This window comes from Diuraphis noxia, unplaced genomic scaffold, assembly GCF_037042655.1.
Source record: "Diuraphis noxia isolate RWA-SAM2 unplaced genomic scaffold, SU_Dnox_SAM2 contig0005, whole genome shotgun sequence".
Taxonomy (NCBI): Eukaryota; Metazoa; Arthropoda; class Insecta; order Hemiptera; family Aphididae; genus Diuraphis; species Diuraphis noxia.
The window spans coordinates 9,255,287-9,279,976 of record NW_028301715.1 but is presented as its reverse complement, the minus strand read 5'-3'; the positions used below and the strand labels follow the sequence as shown (position 1 = coordinate 9,279,976).

The following is a 24,690-nucleotide window of genomic DNA, read 5'->3' as shown; positions in this document are numbered from 1 at the left end:
AACAAATGTACAAATACATTCATAGGTAAAATTAAATATAATATTAATATTTTAAGGACCTAATAAATTTTTCTCGGTGAATTTATTACTGACCATCATCATTAGTAGAGCTTTTTTTTCTTATTAACTATGAACTGCAATTAATTTCACTAAATTGTTGTATTTTAATTTGATATCTTTTTTTCACGATTTAATCCAGTTCTTGATAAACAATATAAAAAAAGGAATTTAACAGTATTAATTACTATTCCAGGTCTTTAAACAAGATGTATGTAATTTTTTTTTTTTTGTAATGTTCAAAATGTTTCTGTTTTAGTTTATAATTTTTTATTTTTAGATAGTAAAATTATACAATTCTGATTCTAAAGGTAGTTCCAGTTAAATAATAATAACCTATTATGTTATATCGTTAGTTACCCATATTTATCTAATAGGGAAAAATAATATAATATTATATAATTGTTGAATTTGAATTAAACATTTTTTCGACCAAGGAATTGGAATATTGTTTACCTTAAAATCATAAACCTTAAAAAGTAAAAAAAAAAATGGTATCATTATAGGAGTTATTATACAAGTACTGTCTTAAAGAGTAAAAAAAAACAGTAACAGACTAAGCGATACCATTCAATAGTTGAGTTAAAAATTATTTTAAAAACGCATATTTAAAAAAATAATATACCCTAATATATTAATTATAATTTCAAGAAAAATATATATTGAATTCTTTACTGATCAGTGATCATATATTATATAAAATCTTAATGATTAGAATGTCTATTTTAACGGTAAACTTACAGCGACGTTGGTATCAAACTGAGCATAAGAATATTTCTCAACAACCGGAACTGTTTAAAAAACAATTTATAACAGCTAACAACATTAATTGAGTTCCACGGAAGACGCTAGAAGATCTGTTTTTGATGACTGAAATATTAAAAAAAAAATCTGAAATGTGCGTCTACTCTTTTATTATGAAATGTAACAAATGAATAAAGTGACATTTCACAAAAACGAATCTGAAGCAGTGGGTGATGTTATTACATCGCTACAATTTTTCTTACTGGTTTTATTTATTCCTGTGTTTGAGTTTTAAATTAATTTGTATAATATATAGTTTGATTTGATATTTTCAAAACAAAAAAAAAAACTTCAATTAAAATTGAAAATCACTGAACATCTTTAAATTATGTGTTTACTCAAATTTGTAATTATTCATCGAACAAATTAAAGTGATACGTGATTTAAGCTCTCTATGGATAAAATCATTTCACGAGCGTTTTTTACTTTTGTGTTATTTAGATAAACCAAAAAAAAAAAATAATATTAAAACATGTTGATCGTCACTACTCGATACTGATATTTAATTCGATAAATCGATACTATAATTTCATTCTAAATGTAATATATAACTTCTAGTTTTCAACGGACAAAGTAATATGTAACTAATAGGCATACGCGTTTACGTAATACATTTTGACTGATTTATTTATCTTTGATTGTTTTTGAGTTGCTTATTTTCAGTCAGCGATCCAAGAAATCCATTATAAATTTATATTTAGACAGTCATAAGAAACGTCAGAACCAATGATCGCATTTTTTTCTCTTTTTAAAATATCTTAATTAAATGCGTTAGACATAACAGTTCACGCCATACTACACAAAATTTTATCGTCCCCAAATGCCTAGATGATTGTTATACTCACGTATGCGTCAATAATCGAACAGTCATCAGTATTGAGCTATGGACACGTATCTATCTGTTACGATCGGAAGTATATCAAAACACTCGAAAACTGCATAATATTGCGTGAGTTGCATTAATTTGTAAATAGCGTCAATAGCGCTTGTCAATATGATCGCTGACCACCGAACTATGTAGGTAGTTAAATTTCCATACTTAGACAAAGAATCAGGATATTGACAACCCTGCATTGCAATAATGACGATTGCCGATGGCCCTCTGAATTTCCATTGATGTGGTAAGGTCGTTTAATCTTCCCTCGTGATTATTATATTCACCTACAATAAAACGCTATTTATAAAATGTTGTCACGAACATACTTAAAATACAATATTGATCTTCAGAAGACGTTCGTGAATTATTAGTTGCATAATATTAATACTGCTAGTTGAGTACACCCGACCATTGAGCCTACACAAATAATCGCATGCTCGAAGTACCTGATTAACCAATGGAAAACTAAAAATAAACCCTAATTACTGGTCAGGTGGCACTACTGGGAACCTTATTGCTATTATATGATTAATGTTATTTTATGTCAACACATTTACTCATTATACTTACCTTGTTTGTATAGATTGTAAATATAGGTGCAATTTAAATAAATAATTTTTAAAAAAATGACTGAAGTACCTATATTATATTGTTGATTCAAATATTTAGTTCCTTAACACAAATATGATGTAAAATAATTATGCAAGTTTATTGTTTTGACAATAGTATTCATCGAAATTTCTATTTAATTATTTACATATTTATGCACTTCAGGCACCCGGTTGACCCAGAAGTCTGTAGGTATTCAATTTGTAATTGCAATATTTAAATGTTACAATAATCACGTTAAAACACGTCTAAGTATAACGCTGAGGTAATACATAGTACAAGGCTGTATTAAATTGTTCGTGAACATAATTTTGAAAACAAAAAATAAGCAGTAAAATCACCGAATGCTTGAAGAAAATGAGTTTCTTCCCGAGTATAATAATATTGTTATAATTGAGTTTTACATAAGATAAAATATAGCTATAACACATTTAAAAATTAATTAACGTTATATAGCGTAATTTTAAAGCTACTTTCATAATACAACTTGAATACTCTTTTCACAATATAATATTGTCAAAAGTTGTTGTGGAAGAGTATAATATGTATTTAATTTTATCGAGATAAATTAAACCGTACTAAATATATAGATAGATATATTATTATTTTCCAATTTTTTTCACGATAAGTTTTGTATGTAATTATTATAAATAATGGATTAAAAATAAAAATATATGCTTTTGAATTAGAACAGTCTGTCCATTATTATTGATATTAAAGTTATAAATTTATAATAGGTATATGATAAACATTAAAATATCTTTTGAACCAAAGAGTTATCCAATCATACGTATTTATTTGCCTTTGACACAGTTAGGTTACTTAAACAGTTCAACTGATTAATAAATAAATAAATTATCTTAACAAGTGACAGTGGATTTGGAACACTCGATGCTAAGTAGGTACCCTTTGTTAGGGACAATTCGTCAGTCGTACAGGTCCGATAGGTTCGATATTATCTTAGATGATATACAATGGTTGTATTTATGCATATTATATCGAATTGCGCCCAACACCATTGCACATTCTAATAATCAGTGATTAGCTAGTATTACAACCTTATCAGTAATCATAAACTACCTGCTAATCTTGGGCATGTGCACATATTCTCATTACATTTTTAAGATAGTTGGGATAGCGCGTTGGATACGATCCTGCACATAGGAGCAAATATTTACACCGAGTTATATATCTTGTAGCAGAATATTATTTTAATTTAATCTGCTTTCACACTTCGTGCGTGGCCCGACTACAATTTTGATACCTATCAGACTGATTATATTGTATTTACAAATTATACTTTGACTGGACATTTTAAATTTAACATGACTGCACTCCCGCTGACAAATTCCTATAATAACTGCGGCATTGCATAACACTGTCTATCAGCTAACGTCGGATTCATCACAATAACCACAGTCTCCACCCGTCATTATAACAATAATCTTATTACCATCATTATTTTACTACGCAGCACATGATTAGTCCAATCCAGTAAAAAATGTCCCTGCCGCCACCTTGACCGGATAATCCGATTCGATCCTTTATTTAAAACTATTACTATTATAATTAGTAATTACCTATTAAAATATTATATATAGTTGTACGGCGTTCCGTTATAGCCGGGTAAGTACGTACTGATTATAACTACATTTAAAGTCGGTGGTCGGTACAATGATAAAAATAATAATGCAACAATAACATTGTTTATTACCCTAAAGCCGACAAATGAATACGTTTTAAGTCGGTTCACGCTGAGGCGTCATTAAGCCTACGACACGACGGAGGGTCGATCCATGGTGGGCATAAGTAATAATAATGATACGTGTACTTACAAATATACTTATTTTATAAGCACTATAGGGGTGATATTTTTTTAAAGAATATCGACTTCATACATATAGATACCAATCAAATATTTATCACTATAGATTTTTAATTACTTACATGAATTTTAAGTTTACATTTCTTAATGGAGTAGTGAAACAAAATTCATTACTTCTTATCTGGAATAAACTGTATTTATAGCTTAAAAAATGTAGTTAAATACTAAAAGGATTCAATGATAAGAAAATATATATAGGTATAGTGCTTTGAACCTTAAACAAACATTTGTTTTTATAAAACACAAAAAACTAACAGTGATAATGATATTGTTGGAGAATAGCCACCATGGTTGTAGGTATTTACTATGGAGGCGTAAATTACAGTAGAATTAACGGTCACCGGGTATTTACCTTCTCCGCCCACACGATTAGCGAGATACCCCATTAGGCGTACCTACTGCCTCTTGGGTGGCGGTGGAGGTGTCATCCACTTCCCATGACAATCGTGAAAATATAGTATCGAAAATTATTATGATGTGTTAAACGTACCTATAGCTCGCCGGCCAAAATGCGAACAATCGGATATCGCGTATTTACGTTATAAGTTATTTTTTTCATCATGTATATGTGTTTTTAGTTAGGTGGGACTATCACACCCGTTTTAATATCAGTTCACTGCACGACCGTCGCTCTAAAAAGAAAAAAAACTCACCTAAGTTCATTAAAAAATGTAAATTAGAATAATTAAATTCCTCGAGGATGGCCACTGCACAACGTGTTAAAAAAATTTATGTACCCACCATGTGACGAGGACTAGGAAGAAAAATCGTTCTCAGCGACTAAAATCCTTAAAAAATTATGGTGGAAGCCGCGCGGGACGTAATAAACACGCGAAATGCGTCGAAATTATGTAATCGATTATTTAAATTTTAACTAGAACATAATATGTACGGTATAATATTATTATAATAGTGATCTCGTTTCACTGAAACTCATCACGACCAAAATAGACTAGGTAAACAGTACGATAACGATGATGATATTATGGTGTTCATGTTACTATTATAATATATCACAAGTACATACTCCATAGGATTGAACAAACCATTTTTACAGTTTTGACGTACCCATATAGCAGGAGGGTATACAAATGGAAATATGATGGTGGTGGTCATCGTGGCCTTTAAAAAAAAAAAAAATTGAAACAACGCCGTTTTTAGAAAAAGCTTGAAAATATAACATATTGTTATGGCGTTCAAAAAAAAAAAAAAAAAAACTTAAGTTATTTCATTATAATACATACAACATATATTATAACTAATACAATATTATAAGAATTGTATACAACTTAACTCCATTATACGAAAATATAATATTATTATACACGATATCAATGTCGTCGGATAAGGAATAATAATGGACTTTTGGTGGGAATTAACCCCCCCCCCCCCCGCCTTCTTCCAACCAGAATATTATCCCTGAATAATTCCAGGTAGATGAATACAGGATAGTAAAGTACTTGATCTTTTAACTTTATTATTAACAGCGATTCAGATATTTTTTATTACTTGGCTTTGAACATTGAGTAAATATACGTTTGTTTATATTTTGTTTGTATACAAATAATAAATTCAAAAGTTCACAACTTTTTTTGATATCGAGTTTATGAGTTTATTGTTTAGTGAAAATATTATTGCCTACTTATTTTATACTTAGGAATACTATATTTATATTTCACATATATGCGCATAATATTATTATATGTATATTTTCGTTATTATAATATTACTATAGAACACTGTAAATGCTTTATTTTTTCTTCATATGTTAGATATTTTTCCATTTATAACACCCCCTTAATAATACAAATATTATGTTTTCACCACCATTTAATTAGTGCTAAGCATATTGAAAATTTTAATTAAATATATTGTGGTATTGTTTATTGTTTTATATTCATAAAAATCGCTCCACCCATCACGACAAACATCATAAATTCTATTATTTTACCCGTGTAAATTTAGCTTAAATTATTTTTGAATTAGGTACGTACTTGCAAATTTAGCTTACATCCATGCGATTAATTTATGTTCATCATACTTAAACTGTTATGAAAAGCTAAATAATATATTTTAACTAAACGTCGTATACCTACTCACTATAATCCACATTATACTTTTCATGTCTTGTACATCTTGTGTGTATTACGAGATGTTATATTATTTGTATATTATTTGTAATTATTATTGTTGCCTGTTGGGATAACAATCAGTGGCGTGTCCGGAATTGTCAAGTGGAAAGTGTACCAAATTCCATTTTGGCTCATTTTGTTATTCACAATAGTAGCAAAAAAATAAAACGTAATATTATAGAATTTAGATTTTTTTAAAAACTCAAAGCCGATTTTTCAGATTTTAGTATTATAAATTTAATTACGTTCATAATATTATTATGACTATGTTTAATTGTAATTTTGTTTAATACACGCTTATACAGGTCATCTGAATAAAACTTCAAAATATTTTTTATAAATTAATAATAAAATCAAGACACAAACAATTAGTTAACACATAACGAATTCGCTTAAAAATGAATGTTCTTTTTCTTTTAGATAATTGCCATAGGTTATATTTTAATCTTTTTAAGTGGATATTACTATTTTTTTTTTCAATATTTTATCTCTAAGAAGAATGTGAAATCATATTTTTTTTATTCATCGTTGTAAACCAATATTGAATTTTCCGATTTTAATTTAATTATTTTTAAAAATATATCTCACAGATATATAAGTGTATTATCTCAATTTGAATTATGATTCTTCGTTTATCCTAAACATTTTACCATGCTAATGCGCTGGTCAAAGGCAACTGACACAGTCTGAAGTCGTAAATGATTTATACAAAACCGAGGAAATTATAATATATTGTTGCTAAAGAATTTGGCCCTCTAAAACATTTCTTTGATGAATGAATTCATGTCCGTCTCTTTTTCTCCTAAACAGTACACAGAGATCAAATTTTCTACATTCACGTCAAAACATTGTTAATTCGTAGAATGATTGTAATATAATATGTATTAATATTATTCTAATGCAATGTAATGTAAATGCACCATTATTACGTATGGTATAATAGTGGTGTTATAATTTAAAAGTCTAGACACGACTGCTGCCGTCTTAAGTACCGAGAATCAAAATTCATAATATATTTTATGATCTATAAAACATTATGCAAATAGCAGAGTACTCGAATTATATACAAAGTATTAAATAGAATAATGACTTTTCAGTGGTATCAATGTTTTGATTATCTCGAGAACAAAACATTATTACATTACATTGTACAGATCCCTTACAAAATCCTAACCTATGAACTGTAAACAGGGCATACTCATTGTAATATCTGTGCCGCTTCTGAAGAACAGTAGGTACCTACCCTATAATACAAGCATCACTAATACTATATTATTATTATCATACGTATTTTGGCGTGTGCAGCAATAGACGAAGAGAGACATAAATAACTCAAAAACAGTCGTATATACTACTATATAGTATATATATATATATATATATATATATATAGTGTGATGATGTGACGTCGTGTAGGTACCATCTATGCCTACAATAATATACTGCTCACCCCCTTTATTGTGGTGTGATAAAATTCGCATGCGTGTCAGGGATGAACAAACTGCACGAAGGCGTGCATAATTCACCCAATTATCATAACTAATACGATTATTATAAAATTTATGTATCCGGTTTTACGCTGCCACCGTTCATCTTCGCGATATTTGGTTTCACACACCAATTTACATGATACCGTTCTAGAAAATCCATATACAATGTACTTTGTGTGGTGAATGGTACAGATTATATATGGTACCGACAGTTTAATAGAAAATGATAGAATGCATGTGCGGTGAAAAAAAAATAAATGAACTGCATACGAATTTACCACGCAGTGAAAACCTCTGTGAAATAATAGGCCTCGATTACCGTCCAGAAAATTTCTTTTGCTTGGGTTTCGGGACAATGTTGAACTATAGAGAAATTATTAATAGTTGGTTAATTATTTATACACTTAATACATTTCATTCAGTCATAAAGCATAATATATTATTCCATGAAAAACCTATTCATTATAATTTATATGGATATAAATCCTCTATTTTAACGCTAAAACCGACATGGGGCTGCGCCACCGTATTTTCGTTTTATATTATAAGATTACTCTACATCTATAGTTTTATCCTAATATAATAGCATAATACGAAAAGGCAACGATCAGTGTGGTGGCTGCTACGGTCGATTCAAAGATTAATAATAAAAGAATAAAAAGTCATATATAGGTACATCACAATACTAATATTTAGGTATTATATTTTTATATTATGTATAATATACCAACCCTTAATGTAGTACGTCTTACACATCCGTTTGATCCGATTTTCCCGCATTTGGGTCTGGCACACACGCGTGGTAAGTAGTCCTACTTCGTCTCTCTCGCTCGCACCTCGATTGCGTTTCGCAAAGCAGCACACTCACCCATTCTACACTCACGTCTCCACGAATATAATAAATATAATATATATATATTTACCAGTCGGTGTAATCTACGGGTATACACAGCTGATATTATAAATATATACACATGTATTATTATGGCGATGCCACGAGAGAGCGTATATGTATATAATATTATACGCACCTATACGACGTTTATATTGCTACGCATAAATCCAACAGTAACGTAAGCGAGTGGGTCTACAGATGTACGTTATAGGAGGTAACTGGGCGTGCAGTATAGTTTGGCCCGCGATATTCCGAGTATAAAAATAATAATAATAATAATAATATATACACCCAGGCGGTGTGTAGTCTATTTATTTATATTTATTTGTTACTATTTTTCTCGACGTGAAAAAACGACGGGTGGGGGGAGTAAATAATAATAATAATGTAACATAATAATATTTTACATATACATATTTTATATTATACGCGATGGCACATAATGGCAATAATAATAATAATACTATATCGTTTCGGTGTTTTTATCGACTCTTGCCGTTGTATCACTATGACGATGGACGACGGCCTCTTTTGAATCACACCCATCCCATTTGTCAGAATGGGTTTTAGCGATCTCTTACGGCTTTTATGGCGCTCGTGCGACACGTATCGTTTATAATACTTCGTGAGAATCGGACAACCCACTACCTCTCATAATAGTATAATAACAGTAATAATAATAATAATAATAATATACCGTGGTGGACACTACATGTACACACGCAGGGATTTGAATTTTATTGTCCCACGACGCGGAATACTAAACGGAGAAGATAATGCCATCCTCTGGGCTCTGAGGGTTTAAATATTCATAAATGCCATACAAAATTAACTCTTTATAATAATATAAAAATAGTATAACGATATGCTGTGAAGTATATTCTATGATAAATAATATTATTATTGATCGAAATATTTTGTACTGACTTTGAATTTTGCGTCCCTAAATTTAATAATTCCCAAACGTGTTTAGATTGCATCTGTTATTATATTATAGCCAATTAGCAATAGTATCAGTACATACCAATACGTCATTAAACTTTATATTGTTTTAAGATATTTTTAATTGACATTTCCAACAACAATTTTGGTTTTACAATTTATCACAATCGAAAACATTTTAAGTATGGTTTTCAAACCAGAAATGACGTGTCATGTTTAAACTTAAAGCGAAACACTGGATGAACAATTCTCAAACAATTTTAAAATTACTAGGAATTGTTATTACATAAAATATGGTAAAACAAACGTTTAAAGTTCAACATTTCTCCAAGTATGATAGCTAAAATACAAAATTTAAGTGAATATTTTGTAAAAATTTTAAATTGATACATACTATATTAAAAGCTAAAAAATATTATAGTGCCCTTCTTTAATATTGAAACTGCTAATTATAATGGGAAAAGTCAAAAGTATAAATGAGAAATTTAAGTTGCTAATTATATACCCACTAGAACTATTAATAATAATTATGTATGAATATGGTATCGATAATATAATAATTATACATATTTATTATTTTTGGAGTGGATATTAATCCTAAATGTCTAAAAAACAATAATGTCTCTGACGTTAGCTAAAACAGTCTATAATTATTGAAAATTAATTAAAATGTAATTTCCACAGTATATTGTTATCTATAACTCAATTATTCAGAAATATATCAAATTAAATTAATACATTAGATATACATATAAATTAATATAAGCAGCTGTGTTTAGTATGTATTGTATTGTATTTTTTGTAATTATGTTATTACATCTTTTCTCCTTTCTAAAAAAAATATTAATTTCCAAGAAATATTGTTCATTAGTTAAGTATCTATTTTAACTCAATTTCAATGTTCACAGTAGGTAATCAAATGTATAAATTTATCTCGTTTTGTGTTCCTAGCATCCGATGGCTATTTATTATTAATCTAACGTGAAGTTCTAATATATACAAAAAAAAAAAATCAGATAAATTTAAAATCCAACAATGCAAGTACCATGATATCGACATAATGTTGATAACATAACTAACAAAAATACATTTAATAGCTACAATTACTCTGCCTGTTTATTGTATGAACAACTGAAACAGTGTTAATCATAATTAATTCATAAATCGATAACATCGAATATACCTATTAATATATTGTACATCGCAGATGTAGAAAATAATTTTTTTTATCTCGTTGCATTGTAAACAATCGACAATGACGTATAAAAAACATACCTATAGTTAAATAACCAACCAATAATAATCAAATTGGATATATTTATAATTTAATTTATTGTATTTAAGAGGACGCTACATATGTGTTGTTTCCATCTTACAAGTAAGTACGTAACATTGCAAAAACTGTTTCGCGCGGGAAAGAACCGAGAAGGCTACAGTCATAACTAAGAAACGAAATTCTCACCACAGATAAAAGGGAATTTCGACTGTGCGACGTTGTTTTTATTTTTTTGATATTAGAACTGAAAAAAAGTTATTCGATTTTGAAAAATGCAAAAATAATGAATTTTGAAACAATAAGAACTTTTTTCTATTTGTGATATCGAAAAATTGAAAACAACGTTGCACAGTAAATGTTCTCCTTATTATGTGGTGAAAATTTCGTTTCTTAGTTATAACTGTAGCCTTCTCGGTTTTTTCCCGCGCGAAACAGTGTTTGCAATGCTATACGCACTTGTAAGACGGAGACAACACAATATGCGGGTGTAGCGTCCTCTTAATATGGAATTTTACCGTATAGACTATCATGGATATGATACTTAAGTCAAATATTATCTTAAAGTGGCTTTAGATGGCCTAAGGAGGCCGAGCCCTTCCAAGCTCTACCCTGTATTTACGTCCATAACATAAAGTACATAATACCTATGAATAACATTATGCCATGATTCGTTATTTAATTAGTCTTTTCAACCTATCTAGTGATATACATATATTATATATATGTAGTATATATATTTGTTTTAATTAGGTTGGCATGTAGTTATTGTATTTAATAATATTATGTTTTCATCTTCCATACGCGATGTACATTCCAACCAGAGTTTCTAGTATTATAGAATATTAATAAGCTATAATATATCGATGAATAACGAACAAAATGTTTCCTAAGAGAGTAAATTATTAAATTTATTTTGTAATTCAACCTATATAAAAATAGAGCACCTAACATTAAAATAATACTCTCATAATTAATATTTCATTACTATCTACTCAATTTTTATCTGCACCTGTAAGTTTATTACTTTTTTAGTAAAATGCAATTATAATTGGTATTTATTATTAACTATTATTAGTGACTTTGCAATATAAAAGTGAAGAAAATTTAAAAATAATAGTTACATAATATTATACCTAATGGTTTTTCTTAATCGGATTCATAAGGAAAAATATTTTGTTCATTATAAATATAGCTATATTATATATCCTCAAAATAAAATAAGTATTGATTACGAAATACACGTTGAAAATTCATAAATATTGTTTTAGTTGTTAAAATATTTATGCTAAAGGTTATTATAAATATTAATATGATTCGTTGGTTTCTTTTAAAATCAATCATTATAATTTTTTAATTACATAATCATGTTGTATTATTAATTTGGATATGATATTCATGAGCCTATTGTGCTATGTATATATAATGTACTTAATATAGCTTATTGGGTTCTGAATTATTGAACGGAGAGATGAATGTAAGTGTTTTAAAAAAAAGTATAAAATAGATGTACCTAATATCGAATATGGTATTTATTATAATACTTATGCCATAATTTTTACAAATTATTAATGTTGATAAATTAATTATAATTACCCACATATTTAAATCACTATAGCCCTCATTTCTTCTAAACCTATTGTTATGGACCTATTACCCTTACTAAACAAAATTAATAACTCAAAAACTACTGTTGTTTTAATGTTAAAATTTTGATTCTGATACCTCAAAATTTTCAAAAAATTATATGGTAAATAAATTACATTCAAAATGAGAGGGGGTTCTCATTTGAAAGACAGAATCTTGAATCGCCATAGAGTCGAGTATTACAAAAAAATTCCAGAATTTAAAAATTAGTATTTAGATTTATTATATTTGAAAGCACCAAAAATCAGAATTTAAATAATCTTATTATTAAAAGAAAAAATGTGCATGCTTGGTGAATCACTCTGTATACTTTATTATAAATATTGATAATGTAAAATAAATATTTAAAACTTTATACTTATAAACGATTATGATAAATCAAAATTGTTAATATGAACGTAAAGTAGAATTATAATATACAATGTAAACTATATATTATTATATGTAATCAAATAATTTTACCCTTTTTTACTACCTACAATACATACTCTTATTTGACCTCTTAGATGCGTATTCAAGATATAACATATCAACATAGTATAAACTATTATTATATATTTATTATGCATAATGTATATAATATAGTGATGGTTCTTTTGAGTTTAGAAATAAATTTAACTCATGACACTTTGGTTTAATATATTGTAGTGTATTTATATCATATACGTATCAGTGGATCTGTTAATTCAAAAACAAAACATAGCCATTATAGTGAGTGACTTTATATTTGTTATGTGTGTTCAATATTAAGTGTATAAGTTAAAAGCAAAAAAATGACTCAGAAAAATTTTAAAAAAAAATCATAGAAAATGTTTTTTTTTTTTATAAGGAATATTTTCTATTGTTTTACATATGCAATCGGTGTAAACTGTAATTTTTATTTTTATACATTTTCAATTTGCATTATAAATTTATAGCACATATTAAAATACATCTATATATGTCAATGTAATAATACATAATTCGTAGTTTTTAAAATGTTAAAAAACAAGCATAGAATAATATTTTTTGTTATATAGGAAGTAAAAAGTTACATAGGATTCCTATTTGATAAATTCTAAGCAAAGCGATGAATGCATTGATTTTTTTCATTTCTCTGTGACGGACGTCACCTTTACTAGGAAAATTTTTATATTTTCAACTGTGAATGAAGTTTCTACTATATAAAAACTAGATGTGGTAGGTACTTTAGAAGATGTCAAGTAAAACATTCTTCATTCTATACGTAATAATCAGAAAAAACTATAAAAGTTACCCATAACTATTAACTACTACTTATACAGCAGATCAACTTCCTTAGGTTTTTAGTTGTATCTATACATTAGGCTTAATTAATTTGTTTCATTTTGATATGGTTATATCATATACTAATTTTTTTTTAAGATTTAATTTGACCTACAAGTTCAACACTTAAGGTCTACAACAGTTCTGTTCCAAACATATTTTTGCACAACAATGATTTACATTTTATACATCCCTGAAATATATTTATCATTTCACAACAACCGTCACGAACTATTTCAATATTATAGCTTCGCGTTGGTGCGTTTTTCTGACATTTACATTTACATAATGCAGTGACTTTAACAGTGGCTAACTCGTACAAGTATTTATATGTACAAAAAAAAAAAAAAACATTTTCAAATTCAAAAAGTTCCTTGTAAATGTGAATTATATTTCTATAGAAATCAAACTATATTTACAATATCTGCATATTATAATTTAAGTATATTATTTACTTAATTAAAGTTTGGGATACAACATAAATATACCAAAATACGTTCCACATTTATAAATCGTTAAAATATATGATACAGATATTTGTTTTAGTAAGGGATTGACATTTCATAAAATATTTGTGCAGTCAGATATGAATTGAAATTGACCCTCATCAGTTTCTGGCAGAAAATGAACATCGTAAGGAATTTCGAATAGTATTTAACTTTTAGAATTAACCAGATGTTTATAATAAGTTTATTGAATGTAATTTTATAAATGTAACAAAAACAAATATAAAAAACCAACACAAATTTAACTCATGTTGACAAATATTTTTTAAATATGTAGCAACAAGTTACCTATATATATATATATAAAACAATATCATAATAACATATCATGAATGTACCTAATAATTATTGTTAGTACCTACGTAAATAATATAGTATTTAATAAACAAACAAAAGTCTTGATCTTAAAATTAATATAATTTTTTTAATGATAATAAACATAATTAATGTATTATATACTATGATACGAATACCGAAAGTTACATTAGTAGTTAAAGATGATTATTTAATAATTATATTAACTCTCATTTACGTGGTAAATAATCGTAAAATGATTTAATTTATAGTTGGTCAATGAGATAACTAGACTCTCATAGAATTATTATTTTTTTTTTTTGTTAATTTAACCCATCATAAAAATTATATTTATTTTTTAAAAGTATAATTGTGTCATGCTTACTATACCTACCTACCAATATCAGTATAAATATGGAAACAAACTTTACGTAAAACAAAATTGCAAATTATTTCTTATAACTCGTATGGTATCTACGAATTGATAGACATGATTTAAACTATATTTATCGACTGTTTTTCATCTATAAATATTGCATTTCTGTAAATTTCTGTAAGTAAGTTGTTCAATTGCTAATCTACAAATTACAAATTATATGATACATATTGTGAATTATCACTCTTTTAGCGTGTGTTTTCCAAATATAAAAATAATCATTGTAAAATCAATAGTTTATTGCTCAGCGCAAAATCAAAAAATATCTTATATATTATATATATATTATAATATTATTTTATAAAAACTTTTAAATTATTTAAATGTCGTAATTACTTTATAAACCAGATAAATTACATACCTTAAGATTAAATTTTGCATATGAACTTTTTTAAATCGTAATGAATTATAAAAAAAATTATAATCGTCAATTTTATAAAAAAGTTTAAATAATAAAATATAATTAAGCACACTTACGTTTGAAATCGATACACTGAGCAATAAATTATTTTGTTTGAATTTATCATTATTTAAAACAAAAAGACATTCTACGTAAAGATAGTAAAAAAATAACTTTTGTAAGGAATGTTTTCCAATAATATTGTTAAACCTGAGTATTAATATACTAAGTTTGTTCTTATTTACATAAACATAAAAATATATAGCTCACATTTAAAATTTGATTGTTTATAATTTTATTCTAATCTGTTTAAAATAAAATATAAAATTAATTATTTGAAATACTTTTATAATACTATTATAATAATATGTATTATGTACCAAATACTTCTGGAAAATCGTAAGCATTTAAGTATGTTATCAGCTTGAAAGTTTTGGATATATCATGTAAAGTCTCAATTTAGCTATTACAAACTTAGAAATAGGTAAATAATTTGAATTTATTTAAATAATATTATAAGGTCTTCTAACTGTTAAGTATTAGCAATATAAAAACACTAATTAAGATCTTTTATTGATTTTACAGGTATATCCATAAAAAATTTGGTTGCATATCTAAATATCTATATCTTCTATATACTTTATAGATCATTTGTAAACTATTACAAATAATTAAGTATTTTTAACATTGCCTAACCTATAGTCTAGTTATACACATTAGAGTATAAATAATATATGATATATTTAATACAGCTATAATTATAGACCACTATATTGCTTCTACAATTAGGCAAAGAAGTAAAGTGATACAACTTTAATGAATTTAAATATACATATTACATATACATATAGTTATACAATTAACTATTTTTTACTGTTAATAAACCGAAAATTGTTTGTAAATCTTAAAAGTGACATTATGAAATAATAATCCATACCTAACTATGTAAATATCCTAAAAGATTTTGGTTAAAGCGTTAAATTTCAGATAGGAAATAATTTAGTATTTAATAATTATAATAATTTATAATTCACCAAAATATTATCACAAGAACGCCCAAACATATTTTTAGTTTTTTATTCTTAAATTTAATTTGAATTATAGAAATATTTTATTTTGTTCATAACATTTACTGCATTCATTTAGCGAAACATCTTGGTATAAAAATATCTAAACATTTTCACTTTAGAATTCAGAATAATAACAATAAAACAAATATTGTGCGCTATATACCAATTTGTATCATCTGTGATGGTGGTGTAGTATACGAATAAATGTAAATTAGTGGTTTTAATAAAGCAAACTATGGCAAGAAAAAAAATGCAATTGTTTCGGCAATAACAAAAAGTTTCGTAATGACCAATAACCCACCGGGTATTATCCACCAACCCCTACTCTCATATTGAGTAACAGTATGGTTAAAGTCTTCCAGTTCCTCCCAAACCATGTTTACTTATCCAAAACCACGAACCCTCGAGCATTAATTAGCAATAGAATTAATTTTCGAAGCTCTGGAGAACACACACACTCACAATCTGCAGAAGGAAATTGCTAACCACCCACTCTGAATCACGTGAGATATATGTAAACGGTACATGCTGTAATTCGTGGCTGTGTGTCTATTTGTCTGATGTATGGGATTCAATATCAGTCAACACAGGAGCGCATGTTTGTCATAGTAATGTTATCATTTTATATATGGGCTACAATAAGTTTATATGATAATAATTATAATTAATGGTAGTTATCGACAAAACACATTGACTGTGCTTCTTCTTGTCTCGCATTTATCTCGAACTATTACAATTTTAGTATAGGTAAGCACCTACTTTGTTTCTAGTATATTTTCAAGAAATTTAAATACTCAAACGTAGGTATAAGCTTTAGATATGTAAATTGATAACATTACAAATCCATTTGATACATTAAATCATGTTAATTAATCCCATAATTCGCAATACATCGCACCACATTGATCATTTTAATCGTCATGTGGTGTACCTACCCTGGGTATATTATCATGCGAGACAAAAGTATTATTTTCACAACTATATTCCGCAGTATTTCGATTAAGACATAAGTACTTTTGTATTATATTGCTTATTTATGTATTTGTTAGGGGACGTACGTCTTTTAAAATATTATATTCAAAGATGATAATGATATGGTTGAATATTATATAAAATATTGATTTTTATTTGGAAAATATAGGTGATAGTTACATTTTAATTTCTAACTCAACAATTATAGTTTAATATAGTATATTAGGTATAAACTTAAATTTATTAACAATATCATTATTTTTTTTTTTAACAATAGCTTGTTAACAAAAAATATGTAAAGTGTATTATTACATTGTATTAATTGTACGTTTTACTTAAAATTTTTCTTTTTGCATACATTTATTAAAAATTAATATCAATAACTGGAGTGGATTCTAGATCCAGCACTAATTTCGTTTTAATTTATTCAAATTTTTAGAAAGTATAAACTTTAAAATTTAATTTAATTTTTATTTACCATTTAAAAAATGCCAATAGTTCCAGATTTCAAATATTTTGAACAGAGTTTTTAATCCATTGTCTATTAGTTTACATGATTAATATACATATTTATGTTTAATTTTAATAAAAATTATACCTAATGTATATCATACTATTTTGTGTAATGCATGTTGAAAAAAGTTAATAAGTGATTATTTAAGAAATAAGATATATATTTTAAATATAGTTTAAAAATGTCTACAAGGTGATCAATTTAAGTGTCTACGCTCTTTATTTCGAAAAGTTTTAACTTTTTAGAAAAAATATAAATTTTTACAACTTTTTTTACTATAATCGTTTAAGTATTTAATTATTTTTAATTGTGTATATTTAAATAGTGTAAGTCAGTAGTATTCAAATTGTGCGACACGGCTCCCAAGGGCGTCGCGAGAGTTTGCAAAGGGAGCTGCGTCAAAGCACCGGAAACAACATCATACTTAGGTCTTGTATACTTATTATAAATATTATTTGCAATCATTATGGAAATGAAAATGACATATCTTACGATGCGACCATATGCAGTTTTATTTCTAGTACTAAAGTCACTGTTATTAAAACCCATATAATATATTGGCCATATTGTATCCGTGTGTCGTTTCAATTTTTTCATAATAATTTGGTAGCCGTCAAAATATTGTGAACACCCAAAAGAGCCACAGGATGAAAAAGTATGAATACCTCTGGTATAAGTATATTTTTAGAAAAATAAAATTTCGAAATAATGAGAGTTAACAATTAAATAGATAACACTGTTTATAGGAGTAGGAAACGAAAAACAACGATTAAAGTTAAAAATTAAACTCTAATTGTCAATTTGATAGTTTATGGTTTGTCTATGTATATGTTCTATGTTCTATACAAAATTTAGTTATTTTTTTTTTTTGTTTCATTCAAAATTCTATGTTGGGTTTTCCTTGTCTCCAGAGTAACATGTATAACGTACAAAGAGCCCATGTGATAATAATATAATAATGTAATTCTAAAAAACAAAAAACAAATCAACAATACGCTGAGTTGTAAAAAAAAGAAAACCCTAACGACTGACTTTTGAGGTGCAAATAATTCTATGCATGTAGTTAGACATTTTAAAAATAAATCGACTTTTTAATCGCCGGGGTTAAGTTTTGAAAATTACCTACACCTTTTTGTTTAACATTTTATGAATCGTTTTTTTTTTACCTTTGTGAAATAAAAAATGAACGTGAAAATAAAAATCATTACAAAAAAAAAAAAGCTAATGATGTAATTAGATAAATATATCGTTGTTTTATTATTATTTTTTTTTCATATCTCTGAACCTCTCTTCTGGTGTGTCCAGATGTGTTTTAACGCATTTCAGTTTTTGCCAAGTCTGGTAATTCGTTACACCTGGCACTTGCCGTGTGTTCAACAGACACTCGACAATTATATAAGTTCGTACTCAAATTCTTTGTCTAGTCACAAATAAAAAGGCATTAACCCCATTTAATTAAAATACCCCTTTCCCTTGTTTTAATTACGTTCACAAATTATGTCGCATAATACTCACAGACCACGCAACAATTTTTCAGCTAGATTACAAAACTAAAGCCAGACACAGTCGTTAATTGTGAGCAAAAATTACTAAAATTTAAGCATAATATATTTTATTATACCAATCCCATAGAGAGTGTATAGTTTATGCTATGTATAATATTGTTGCAGATCCCAAAGTTTTTTTAATGGGCATTGATGCAAATAAAGTTTGAAATGTTGAATAAAAGTGTATTAAGTATAGGCTTTTTCATTTTAATCTAGTGATTCAAAAAATGCATTTTCCGTGAAGCGAAATAAATGGTTTCAAGCCTTTAAAGATATACATATATATACTAAATATAATAAAGCTTTATGTATACTAGTATGCATTAAAAAAATAATTCATAATATTATATTATATTATATGTTTGAGTTTTGATTTTATCAAATGGTTTATGGCGCTTATCAACATAATAGGTGGCCATCATTGACCAGTTTTAATGGTTGAAATATTTTAATAATTTTACGATAATTCACCTAGTGAATTTTATTGCAAAATTGAGTTGGTAAGTTAGGTTTTAAGATATTTTCTTTAATGCCATTAACTTTTTAAAATGTCTAGAACTTTTTTCGATTGAATATAAAAGTTATTCCTACTTAAAAGTACAAAGATGATATGTATCTTTTTCACAACGTGTATACCTAGGTACATATATAACTATATAAGAAACTAGCTAAAATTAAATATTATAGTTCTTGTACTGCTATAAATGTATACTATATTATTTACACTATAGTTGTTATAACTGCTACTTTATAAATGTAAACCAATTTAATAATCAAATATCAATTAGTAGAACACATTTATAATAGTAGATGGTAAATACATTTGATAAATATTCAATAAAAACGCTGCTCAATACTTTTCTTCTGCAAGTAATATCTATAAATCATAAATATGTTTTTGTTATGTAACCATGACAATGAAAACATGAACAAAAATCTTTCAAAAACAAAAAATGTGTATCCATGCTCCAAAACATATTTGTATTTAAAAAGAATAAGCGTTTAAGTAAGTATATGTCGCTCATCTGCTGTACAGTAGGTTACAAGTGAGTTACTGTAATGGATGGTATTAAATTTGAATTTAATCATACATATAATATCATTGTAAAAGAAAAAAAATTCTGATTGGAGATGGTTTGTCAATCTAAGATATGTTATACTATATTAATTAAATTGTTATAATTTCAGAAAAAAAAATGTAGGTACCCATAAAATAAATTCCAAATAAATCAAATCAGATGCATTATGTACCCGACTCACTCAGTCATTCATAGGTAGGTATATAAAATTTGTTATAAAGTATTAATATAAGTCATTAACGACATTAACTATTAATATTAGGACATAAAGTATATTCTAGAAATTAAAGTACCCACAAATAATATTTTAAATTATTACAATAATAACTTAAATTGTTATTCTTGATTATTTAAATGTACATAATGTGGCATTAATGTATACCTAATATAATTTTCAAAACGGTTATCGATGAATAATGATATAGAACAAAGGGAATACTTCCGATTTCAAAATGTCTAACACTTGACGTACTAAGCATTTGTATTAGTAATTAGAACAAAAATATAATTTGTATTATTTTTAAAAATAATTGATGTACGTTTTAAAATCACAAAAATTTATCTGCTTTAAATAAAATATAACAAATTAATAATTGTAATATAATTTTTTAATTTATTATATAAATAAGTACCTATCATAGTTTATAACATTTTATTGTATGGTAATGTTAGAATTGAATACGTATAAAATTAGGGTGAAACATTGTGCATTAAATTCCGTATATTATAAAATAAATCAAGACATCAAGTCACAATACAAATTAGAGATATAGGTATACCTGTTTATATTATTTTATCTTAATTTAGTTGAATATATATTGAAAGTATGTTAATAAATTGATGATAATTATGTATCATAAACTGGGTGATTTATTTAACGTAAGTCACTCATATTATTTAAAAAGTATTAATATTTTTGATACTGAGTATGAAATATGAGTATGTAAAACATATGTACCTATTAGTAATAATTAATTTCAAAACAAACCTTTTAATGTTCAGCGCAATGTAAGATTATTTAATTATCATAATAATACTAATTGATAAATATATATACAAAAATCCAAGAAACCATTCAAACTATCAACTATGTATACAACGCAATTAAAGTGAGTTAAGTCAATATTCAGTTGATCGAAACAATTAATCAATTTAACTGATGTATTGCAAAAACGTATATATTAGGTTTTATGATTCGTATTTTTTTTTAATTTTAAGAGAATATTAAAATATTCTTATCAAAGCAAGATGTATATGTAATAATATTATGTGAATACAACAAAAACAATACTACTATTAGCATAAATTAGTTTATATAATATAAATAAAAATTATATTTAAGACTCTCTAAGATAAAATAGGCCCAATTAATAATATTAAGTTCTCGACCTAAATGGTTTTCATTAGTGGTACACAAATTTAAAATTATTTTTAAACATAGTATGCATTATAAAAGTGCTTTGTAACATTATTACGGTATGATATATGTATAATATTGTAATATTATTATTACGTTATGAATAGGTAGGTATGACGTGTAAATAACAATGATAATATATTAATATATGACAAATAATAATAATACCATTCGCTTTAATAATATAAAAGTTATTTTAATGGTTATAATATTTCTATAGTGCGATTTATAAGTAAAAAACATGAAAATACATATTTTATATAATTTTAGTCTACAGAATATCGGTTTACGACAATATTTTCTTGTGAGATAACACAAAATGAAAATACAAACGAAAATTTTAAAATATCTAAATCCATATACTTTTGTATTTTGTGTTTCTGTTATCTCTGACCTAAAACCATAAAACTCTTCCATGCAAAAAAAAAAATATAATAATAGTATACTTCGACAATCATAGCAAAACTTTAAACAAAGAAAGAAAACAAATTTCAGAAATATCTTGGCAGATAAAAGGCCCATAAAGATTACACGGTTTGGACGAAGTTTAAAATCAGCGATCCCACAGTATTCTAAATAAGATTGTAGTTTTCGGAAAACTGGCTGGTGACCACAAATCGTACACACAAAAAATCCTACGAATATTATTATATACATATATATATATATATATATTTTTTTTTTTGTACCGTTTCCCTTATAAATCAAGTATTTATGTAGGTATACATTTTTGTTTGCCAGCTAGGGCCCGTAACATTACTGAACATATAAATATCGAAAATTGAATTCAATGTATATTATGGTAGTAAAAATAAGCTTAGAAAAATACGCAATAATAGCCCAGTTCGACTACATTTGAAAGTAATAAGTCGAATGGCTGAACGTAAGGTATATTGGTATACCTTTTTGATTGCCGCACGTTTTGTCTGCTTAAAGTAAAATTAAAGTTACTCAAGGGCACTGTTTCAGTTAAAATTCGGAATATTCAAAACAAAATTCCTATTACCTACTTATTTATATTATGCTAACAAAACTACTCGGTTGGGACCCTTTACCGAACCAGTCTCGTAAACCGTCAAAACACTAAAACGTCTGCACTCCCATACTTTATTTTTAGTATGAATTGCGAAAAACATAACTCTTATTCTCTTTGCTCAATAAAATAAATATTCAGAAATGACTAAAACTTATCGTACATATCAAACATCAATGCAAATAAAAATCCATTCATGAATCTATTCATCTATTCATGCACTTGACACGTCAATTGGTGTTTTTTATACGATGTAGGCACGTTGTGATACATACTGAAAAAATGTTTGCAGATAGATGAATGAAACGAACTAATTAATAGATTTATAATTTTAAATAAAAGGATTAATGCATTAAGCAGTACTTGATAACTATAGAAATAACGTTTAGCGTCCTCTGAAATCTTCATTGTATAAGCTTAATTTTCATATTAAGATAAGAAAAATAAAATTATTTAATAATCATGTCATGAATATTAAATGTCTAAAATATTTCAGTGTATAAAATAATTTAACCTAACTATTTAAATACTTTAAATTTTGATTCCCTTAATACGCATAATCCTAACTGAATAATCAGAAATTAGAGTTTTGTTATTACTTGGGTATTTAATAATATTCATAGTATAATTAATAGAATATTTTATAGTTTGTGAAAATTTAAAATGTTCGTGATTATATTTAAAAAATATTCCTATATTAATTATATATCAATTTCAACTAAAAATTTTCAGATAGTCTTGTTTGGTTTTATTTTAAACGTATCTAACACTTAATTAATGAATTTAATTAACTTATTTTAAAGTTTGCATAGAATACGCTATTTTATTGATTGTGTATTTTCTGCTAATTTTTAATGAACGTTTAAGTTGAATTATGTACATTTGGTACAATTTTGTTACTTAGATTTTAGCCTTGAATTAGTAGAAATTAAATCATTTGACTATTAAAATAATAATTATATTGGCGGGATTCACTTTTCCGTCTTGGTATATCATACATTGAATTACCATTTCATAGTTAACACATATAATATAAGTAATAATACAAACAGTAGCAGAGGACTGTTGAAAAAAATATTACCTTTGTAGAGATATGATATATTAATGTCCGTCATTATGTGTAACACGAGAGCAAAATTCAATGTACCTAATCATAATATTCTAACACGCGCGTTTCTATCTTTGAATTCTAATACAAATGTACAAAGCGTTTACATTCGCTTCAATTTTGAACACGGAAAATCCTATTTAAATCATACAAAGTCACGAATATTGCAAATTATGCTTATTTTAAATTGAACTATCATGCACCTATATAATATAGTATCTAATGCAAAAAGGAATTTTAGAACGATTCCTCGGTACTTAGCATACTAAATACAACAAACAATTTACATTTCATATTCTAATGAGGAAAAAACTTTCCGTTCTGTTTACACTTTAAATTGTGGCGAAAATAAATATAAAAAGCCATCGCGTATTGAGCGTTGTGCCTATTTAGCAAACTTTTTATTACTCAATACGTTT

At 26.5% G+C, this 24,690-nt stretch overlaps 2 protein-coding genes across 5 annotated transcripts in view; one reads left to right on the top strand and one right to left on the bottom strand.

Moving 5' to 3' along the window:
- The window catches only part of LOC107165019 (nucleolar complex protein 4 homolog B), a 567,342-nt gene extending 555,100 nt beyond the window's left edge, over positions 1 to 12,242 (bottom strand). The window contains exon 1 of the mRNA XM_089228570.1: positions 12,229 to 12,242. The gene's annotated coding sequence lies outside the window, so the exon portion shown is untranslated. The remainder of the gene's footprint in view (positions 1 to 12,228) is intronic.
- Positions 1 to 24,690, top strand: part of LOC107169907 (uncharacterized) — a 256,410-nt gene that overhangs the window by 190,573 nt on the left and 41,147 nt on the right. The window lies entirely within an intron of this gene.